The sequence below is a fragment of the Castor canadensis genome, chromosome 8 (genome assembly GCF_047511655.1).
Source record: "Castor canadensis chromosome 8, mCasCan1.hap1v2, whole genome shotgun sequence".
NCBI lineage: Eukaryota > Metazoa > Chordata > Mammalia > Rodentia > Castoridae > Castor > Castor canadensis.
Window position 1 is genome coordinate 142,042,916 of NC_133393.1, and position 8,717 is coordinate 142,051,632.

Genomic DNA, 8,717 nt, shown 5'->3' on the forward strand with positions numbered 1-8,717 from the left:
AGTTCACAATTCTGCCTAGCATGATACAGCTATCCTAGTACGACCAAAATCAAACTAACCCCTTCTCCTTGAGAAGGTAAAGTCCTTGAGTCATGCTTACTCTTTTTCCTGATATTCCCTTATTTAAATACTACAATATAATCCCCGGCACCGGACAGGGAAAGGACACCAGACTGGAACTCCTGGGTCCAGCCCTGCACCCGGGCCACTACTTCCGGAGTCCACGCAATGATGCCAGGCATAGAGCCTTGTCGCCGGCCCAGGTAAGGGCGGAGGGAGCTGAGGTGCAGACTCCACTGGATCTGGCGATCTGGGGGTTCGAGTATCATCCTAGCCTGGGGCGCCGCCGAGGCTCGGCTCCAGGTAAGGCCCGCGGCTTTGCCTCCCTGCTACCTGCCAGGCCTGGAGGGCGGAGGCTGCGGAGCTCAGAACCGCGCCCCTCTCCCTGCCGGTCTCCGGGTCTCCGGGCAAGCTCCCCGCGTCCTCCCTGCCTCAGTGGGTCCCGGCAAGCGGCGTGCAAGCTCGGGCTCCAAGGCCGGGCAGCCTGGAGTCTGGGGGCGGCCGAATGTGGGCTATATTTTGGGACCGCGCTCTCCCCGCCACGCGAAGGTGGACTGTGGACCTGCCACCCGAAGAAGCTCAGCCATGTGGGCCCCCAGCCGGCGTCATCACTGCCTGGCCTTCTTGATGGTCTGTGTCCTCTCAGCCATATCCTTCGTTCTCCATCTCCACCAAGGTCTTTTTCAAAATGCCCTTGACCTGTCTGCCCTGCGTCCAGATCGCCACCTGCAGAAGTCGCCTGTGGCCTTTGTATGCCTGCTTGAGCACACCACTGGCTCCCAACACTTCCTCTCCAGGTCCTCAGACCCTTGCCCCCAACTTGGGAACTTGGATTATCTATCTAGAAGGCAGGTTTGGGAATCAGATGGAGCAGTATGCCATGCTGCTTGCCCTGACCAGGCTCAACAGTCTCCAGCCTTCATCTGCCCTCCATGCTTGCTATCCTGAGCCCCTTGTGCTGCTTCACCCTGCAGGAGTTGGCATGGGAGGTAGAAAGTCTCACGCCCAGGCGGGAATATTCGCAGAGGAATATTCTCGCTGGAAGAGCCCTTTCTGAAGCTCATCAGCTTTTCCTGCTCTTGGACTTTCTTCCACTAGCTCGGTGAACAGATCCGCAGTGAAGTCACCCTTCCTGATCACCTTCGCAAAGAGGCCCAGCAGGTCCTGAGGCAGCTCAGCTTGGCCTGCGCTGGGGGTGGTGCTCTCACCATCGTAGGAGTCCATGTGCGCTGTGGGGACTATTTGCAGATGATGCCCCAGCTCTGGAAGGGTGTGGTGGGCGACCATGCTTACCTATGACCGGCCATGGACTGGTTCCCGGCATGATGAGGACCCCATCTCTGTGGTCACCAGCAATGGTATGCACTGGTGCTGGGAAAATACTGACACCTCCCAGGGCAACTTGGTCTTTGCTGGCAAGGGCCTGGAAAGTACTCGAGGGAGGGACTTTGCTCTGCTCACTCGGTGCAACTACACCATCATGACCATTGGCACCCAAGGCTTATGGACTGCCTACCTGGCTGTCTTACCTGGCCAACTTCACCCAGCCAGACTCCCAGTTCTTAAAGATCTTTAAACAGGAGCCTGCTGGAGTGGGTGGGTATTAATGCAGATTTGTCCCACTTTGAGCATGGGCCCAGTCTTGGGAGTCAGGAAGACTTTATGGAATGGTTTGACCAATCTATACCCTGTGGTCCATGTCTCCAGAGGCCTGACAGCTTCTGCATAAGCCTAGGTGGTCCTGGAGCAGGCGAACACCCACTTTCCAGAGTGATTCCACTTGGTCAGTCTTGGAAAGGCCAGTCTTTCTGGTACTGCCTGACACTCCAGATTCAGCAGAACGTCTTTTCCTGATGCTGCCCATGTCTGGAGAAGCTCATAGTGGTTGTAGAAACCTCAGTGCTCATCCATAATAGTTCTGGATAGCTGAAACAGGGAACCCTCCCTTCTAGAGCTGACCAATATGGTCTTTTCTAGAAGAGGTGTTATTTTGACAGCTGAAGTAACTCATGAAGTAACTCATGGTTTATCTAGAACAAGCCCTTACTATCTCCCATATTTCTGGAGTGGTTCTAGAAGGGGGGTTGTTCTAGAGAGGTCCACCTCTAACACCTGTGAAGGACCCTTAAGGGCCCTTCGGAGGGACAGAGTTCCACAATTCTGGATAACTCTGAAGAAAAATCCAATAAAGATTCAAACAAAAGCTCACCACCCCACCACTGCCAGAAAGATTGAGAAATGAGACTGCCTCTAGCAAGCCAGCATCTTGCTCTGCTAACAGACTCTGGAGATGTTAGGACATTTGTGGACAAAGCTGATCTCTGAGAAAGCCTCTAAGACTTTTGAAGGGTGGGATGGGAAGCAGAGAGGCTAAAACAGGGCAAAGGGAAGATAACTACTGTTGAGACACTGTACCTTCTGAGGTATACAACCTCAAAACTCAAAAACCTTTAGAGTTCAAAATTGCCAAAGACAGGCACTGCATAAGTTGGCTCTGAGTTTGGGATCAAGGAAGTTTCTTCTTCTGCAGCTGAGATACTGGGGCTCTTGGGTCTGTCTTCTGGATGGCAGCAGATCTGCAGAAAATTGCAGAGGCCAACCACGATGTGCCCCCAAATTCATAAAACTCACTAAATCTGGCTCTGGGCAGATCCAGGATGGACGGATCAGGAGGTTTACAGACCCTCGGAACCCAATTTAAGCCCAGGCAGGAACACAGGGACTGACCAAGAAGAGTGGGATTTTTTTTTTTTTGGAGGTGGTGGTACAGGGGTTTGAACTTGGAGCCTCCTGATTGTGAAGTGGGCGCTCTACCACTTGAACCACACCTCCAGCCTGAGGGTAATAATTTTGACTCACAGCTCAGTCTTTGCTGCTTTTTTTTGGAGGGTGAAGGATGGTTCCTTAAATAATGTCAAATCTAATTATACACCCCATCCAAAAGCCAAACCTCTAGTCTTAGGGAGATTCAGGATGTCTTTCCCAGCTCAGATACCACTGTTAGGGAAATATGAATTAAAACTCCAAATCACCAAAAAGAATAAAGAAATAAATACTATAATGCAAAATTAACAATACTTAAATAGTATATTATAAGTCACTGGACTTTATGTTACATGATATAGAAACAAGAAAAGGAAGGAAAGAAAGGTATTTGCTTGATATCTACATACACACAAATGTCTTCATAGCAAAATAAGGAGGAAATGTTTATGACAGTTATAGTTTTCACTTCTGTAGCTGGTTATTTGGTCATAGCTGGTATTTTTAAGTACCTTCCTCCACCATACATTCTGTATTCTCTTCACCTTCAGCAACTATCTCAGCTGATCATGGTTCTAAACTTGATGAGATGACCTAAATTGTCATTCCTGAAGAGCCTGGGCCATCAGTAATCATGCCGGGATTGGGTTGTTGTAGTTTTCTATTGACCCTAATCCTGACTGACTGATAATACTCAAGCATGGTAATAGTCAGATAGGTCCTAAGGGATTTCTTTTATTCCAGACATACTCTAGGAGGGAGGCAGGGCCCTCCCCTGTGAAGTAGTAACCCAACTCCCCTTGGGAGGTAGCATCAATCACTCCAGCCAGTACAGCAAGTTCCTTCTCCTTCTGTTGACTCCGAGGCATGAGGAGGCCCAAGTGTTCAGGCAGCAGTCTTAACTTCAGTTCAATTGTTGTGTCTTTGGTGAAGCATTCCTTCCTTTATGACTAAGACCTCTAGGCCATCATAGTATAAGGTCATGAGATCAGGAAGAAAGTTGCTAGTGGTCACTAGTGATGATGATGAGGTGGCATTCTTCCTATTACCACCTGCTGATTGGTAGCCGAGTGAATCCTGCATATATTGGATGCTAATTCAGAACATACACAGCCCTCGCTATCACTCTAACAGTCTTCAAAAAGACATTCCATCATCCCATCAAGCCAGCTTCTACAGGATGGCAGAGAACATGGTAAGACCAGAGAACTACATGAGCATGGGCCTATTGCTGCACTTATTTTGTGAAGTGAATTCCTTGGTCAGAAACAATGCTGTGTGGAAGAGCACGTCCACAGGTGATAGTTTGAGCAGAAGCACTGACTTACTATTTTTTTTTTTCAGTATTAAGGATTGAACACAGAGCCTCACACATGCCAATCAATGGGCAGAAGCATTGAATGCAGGGATAGTAAGTCTATGTCCAGATTATCTATTACATCAAGAATAAAGCACCACCCATCTATGATGGAAGCAGTCCGGTGTCATCAACTTGTCACCAGGTGGCTAGCTGATCAACCTAGAGAATGTTTCCCTGTTAGGGCTCAGTGTTAGTCTTTGAACCTGGTAGATTGGGCACCCAGAGTCATCACAGTCAGGTCAACTATGTGAGTAGAGCCCATGCATAATTTCCTTTCCTTCCACCATTGTCACTTTGTTCATGAGTCCATTGGACAATGACCGGGGTGGCTGTGGAAAGAGGCTGACTGGTATCACAGAATAGGGCATTCTATCTACTTGGTTATTAAAATCCTCCTCCCTTGAGGTCACCCTTTGTTAAATATTCATATTCACAAATATTCTCATATTTCCTGCCCATTCTAGAAGTCTGACCACATACTTTCCCCTCATTTCTTGTCACCAGTTTTTCAGTCATGTTCCTGACCAGTCCTGACCATTCAACCAAATTATTGGTCAACCCATCCATTTCTCCTTCAAAGTACACATCCCAGTACAGTGCCTGAAGTTCTGCTTATTGGGAAGATTTCCCTTCACCGTTTTCCTTTAGGGATATCCCAGAACAAGGCTGTAGAGCTGCAGCTGTTGACTTTTGGGTGGTGCCTGCCAATGATGCAGAACCATCTGTGAATCAGGCCCAAGTCTTCTGTTCCTCCCTAATTACAGAGAGCTCCCCATGAGGGCACAGGTACAGCTAGGAAAGAGAGCACAGTGTGATAGGAGTAGGAACCTTAGGCATTTGAGCCACTTTTCACTTAATTTGCTGTGCCTTCAGGCCTGCTCAGACACAATCATGTCTATACCATTTCCATTTGATGGTGAAGTGTTGCTCACCTTTGCCTCTTGTTGGGTCAGGTAATACCCAAATCGTGTTGGGCAGCTCAAGTCCCTTGGAAGTTTGCTGACCTACAATTAAGCATTCAGTCTCTGCTAAGGCCCAGCATCAAGTCAAAGCTGTTCCTCCAAAGAAGACTAGTTGTCTGTGGATGATGACTGTCTTGCTTAAAAATTCCAAAGCTTTGTGCAGAGATTCACCTATCAGGCCTACCAAAGGCTCCAAACAGCCTCATTACATGCCAGTGACACTGCAAGGACTGATGGATCTGCTGGATCATATGGGCCAAGAGGCAGAGTGGTTGCACAGCAGCCTGAACCTGTGGCAGAGGTTCTGTCATGCTGGGTTCCACTAAAACTAGCAGCTTTTCAAATCACTCAGTAGATGGGCTGGAATAACACATCCAAATCAGAAACACATTACTTACAAAATGTAAAGAGGTCCAGTATGAGCTGGACCCCACCAACTCTTACTTCATCTGCTGCTTCTCACTGTTCTTTGGTGGAGTGAGACACACTGTCTCACTGCTATTCCCCAGTCAGGGCAAACTCCAGACTCTCCTTCTGCCTGGAATGTTCTTTTCTTTATATGTGAATGGATCACCAACTCATCTTCTTCAGTTCTTTGCTCAACTGTCCTGCTCCTCCTGAGGCCTGCACTCCCAGCCTGTTATACTTTGAACCCCACCTTGCCCTTCATTTCCAGTCAACCATCCAAACACCTATCGCATTCCAATGACTTATAGAATCTACTTTTTTGGCTTATTGGCTATCTCCACACCACAGAATGTAAGCTGTTTGGAGTAAGGTTAATCATCCATTTTATTTACTTCTATATTTTCATGGACAGTGACTGTATACATTAGACATTCAATAAATATTACTGTAATGAATACACACTGAACCCAAGCCCAGTGCAAGAGCCAAGGGTATAAATTAAAAGTCCAAATGTGTGTAGGGGTGAAACAGATAGTGACAAGAAAATTCTAAGTGGTGAGACATGGTATCTACCTGGCAGGCTCCACCCATCAAATGCTCCAGCTGATTGTTGCTTAGGAGTATGTCAACATATGAGGCCAGACCTTCAGTTATCTTTTTTCAAGAGAGACCACAAATATATGTTTATGTGAACTCTCAAGATTGTATTGACATAAATAAGTCTCTGGTCTAAGAAGTCTCTAAGAAGTTGAAAATGGCCTGGCTTGAAAAGCTAGTGGCTGAGGCAGACGTCCCTCCAGATCTGGCCATCTTGTGCAACTGGGGGCTTTTGGCATGCTCTGTGGACCAAAGTAAGTCCCTGGGAACCCCTAAGACCAGCACTCCCATCCTAGAAGTACAGGATGCGTCTCTTCACATTGTGTGGGACATGTATTCCACAGACTCCATATAACAGCCACAGAAAAAGGCCCACTGGGACCTGATTCAACTTTCTGGTTAACTCCTCTTTCAGAGTTTAGGAGCAAGGTTAGCCATTTTGAATTTATTAAGCCTTCAAGGATCTCAGACCATTTGAATGAGGGTTGGGAGAGAGAAAGCCTCAAGAGGGTTACACATAACTTCTGATTAATTCTCTGGAAGAATGCAAGAGATTTGATTGTACATGTGCCCTGAGCAGATGTTATTGTTTTTAATGGTTGAAAGCACAGACTCTGAAATCCTCTGATGCCATTTCTGTTTCTGTAAACTGGGAAGAGTAATAATACAGTAGTTACTCCCTTATGAAAGGAAATACATTCCAAAACCCCTGCCAATGTCTAAATTCAGGTCTAATACTGAAATTTATATATAAATTTTTCCTATACACACATATCTATGATGCATCTTCTCTTTGTGATATTTAAATTGCCAGCATCACTACTCTTGTGCTTTGAAATCATTATTAGGTAATATAAGGGTCCCATGAACACAAGCTCTTATGTAATTAATCTGATAACCAAGGAGGCTACTAAGTGACTAATGGGTGGGTAGCATATAGTGGGGGCATACTGAACAAAGGAATGATTCATGTCCCAGGTAGGATGGAGCTGGGCTGAACAAGATTTAATCATGCCACTGGAAATGGCATGCAATTTAAAGCATGCTTTGTTTATTTCTGGAATTTTCCACTGAATATTTTCAGACCACAGTTAACCACAGGTGACTAAAACTGCAGATACAGAGGGACAACTATGCTTACCTCATAGTGTGGTTATGAATGTGAAATAAATTCTCTTTAAAATGCTTAGAATAGTGCCTACCATATGGGAAGAATATTATTGCTATTACATTATATTCAAGTAATTTTTATAATACAAACTACCATTCTTTCTTGTTGCACTTATTCTCATTCTAAAAACTTTTTTAAAACTACCTACCAGTATCCCTTATGATCATACATACAAAATGCCATCAACAAATACTAACAAATTGAATCCAGGGATAACAAGAAAAAGGGTAATACATCACAACCACATAGGATCTATTCTGGAAAATCTAGGCCAGTTCAACAACTGAAAATCAGTCAATGCAATTAACATACTAATAGACTAAAAGTGATAATTGCAGTAAATTCAGGGAAAAGCATTACAAATTATAACTTCCAGTCATGACAAAATTCTAAGGAAACTAGGAATTGAAGGGAATTTCTTTAACCTGATAAGGGGCACAACAACTAGCATCATATTTAATGATAAAAAAAATTTTGAATACTTCCCCTCTAAGTTTGGAGTAAAGCAAGAATGTCAGTGTCTTGCTTGTTCCATTCCTTTCTGTCATGCTGGAAGTTGTTGTAGCCAATATAAAGAAGCAAAGAAAAATATGAAGCATACAAAAGGAATGAAACTGTCTCTATTTGTAGACAACATGATTATTCAGATAGGAAATCCCAAGAAATCTGCAAAAAAAAAAATGCTACTGAAAATAAAAATTGAGTTTAGCAAGACTGCAAGCTACAAAGTCAGTACTTCAAGAAATTAAGAGGAGGTGGAGCAAGATGGTAGATTAGAAGCTTCTACCATTTTGACTCTGTGAATGAGAAGATAACACAGAAGAGATGAAATTCTGAAGCAAGAAAGAGATTAAGAACATCAGCAATCACAAAAGAGGTAGCAGGATGGCAGAGAACCACAGAGAAACTGAGGGACAGAAAAGCAGCAAGAAGTTCCTAGTCTGTCCCTGGATTCCCAGGATGGGGATGGGAAGCTGAAGACACCATTGCAATGTAAAGATGACAGCCCTGGTGACAGACTGCCAATTCTAGTTGCAGGTAAGCCCACACCTCCCATAAACCTTAAACCCAGCATGGATATTTGTGAGACAGTAACTGGTCTGGTGTGAAAGGCTAGCCTTGGTGAAGAAAGACAGTCCACCACTCCTTTTATCTTGGAGGGCAATAGCAAGACACCATGTTAAGACAGGGCCTATTGTTTTGAGACTGAGATACTCTGGGGATCTGAAAACAAGGAACACTCATGGTTTAGGGAGTCTTGGGAGACAGCCATTAGAGAAGATTGAGCACAGAAAGAGGATTTGACACAGAAGTTAAGGTGTAAGAAACTACACTGGCAGCACTGACAGCATGGGGCACTGACAGTGTAGGGTGCTACAGTGGTCCCTGGAGAGGA

At 45.2% G+C, this 8,717-nt stretch overlaps 1 pseudogene; it reads left to right on the forward strand.

Annotated features, from left to right (window-relative positions):
- The first annotated feature begins 645 nt into the window (after positions 1 to 645).
- On the forward strand, positions 646 to 1,914 carry LOC109679697 (galactoside alpha-(1,2)-fucosyltransferase 1-like; annotated as a pseudogene).
- The last annotated feature ends 6,803 nt before the right edge of the window (positions 1,915 to 8,717 follow it).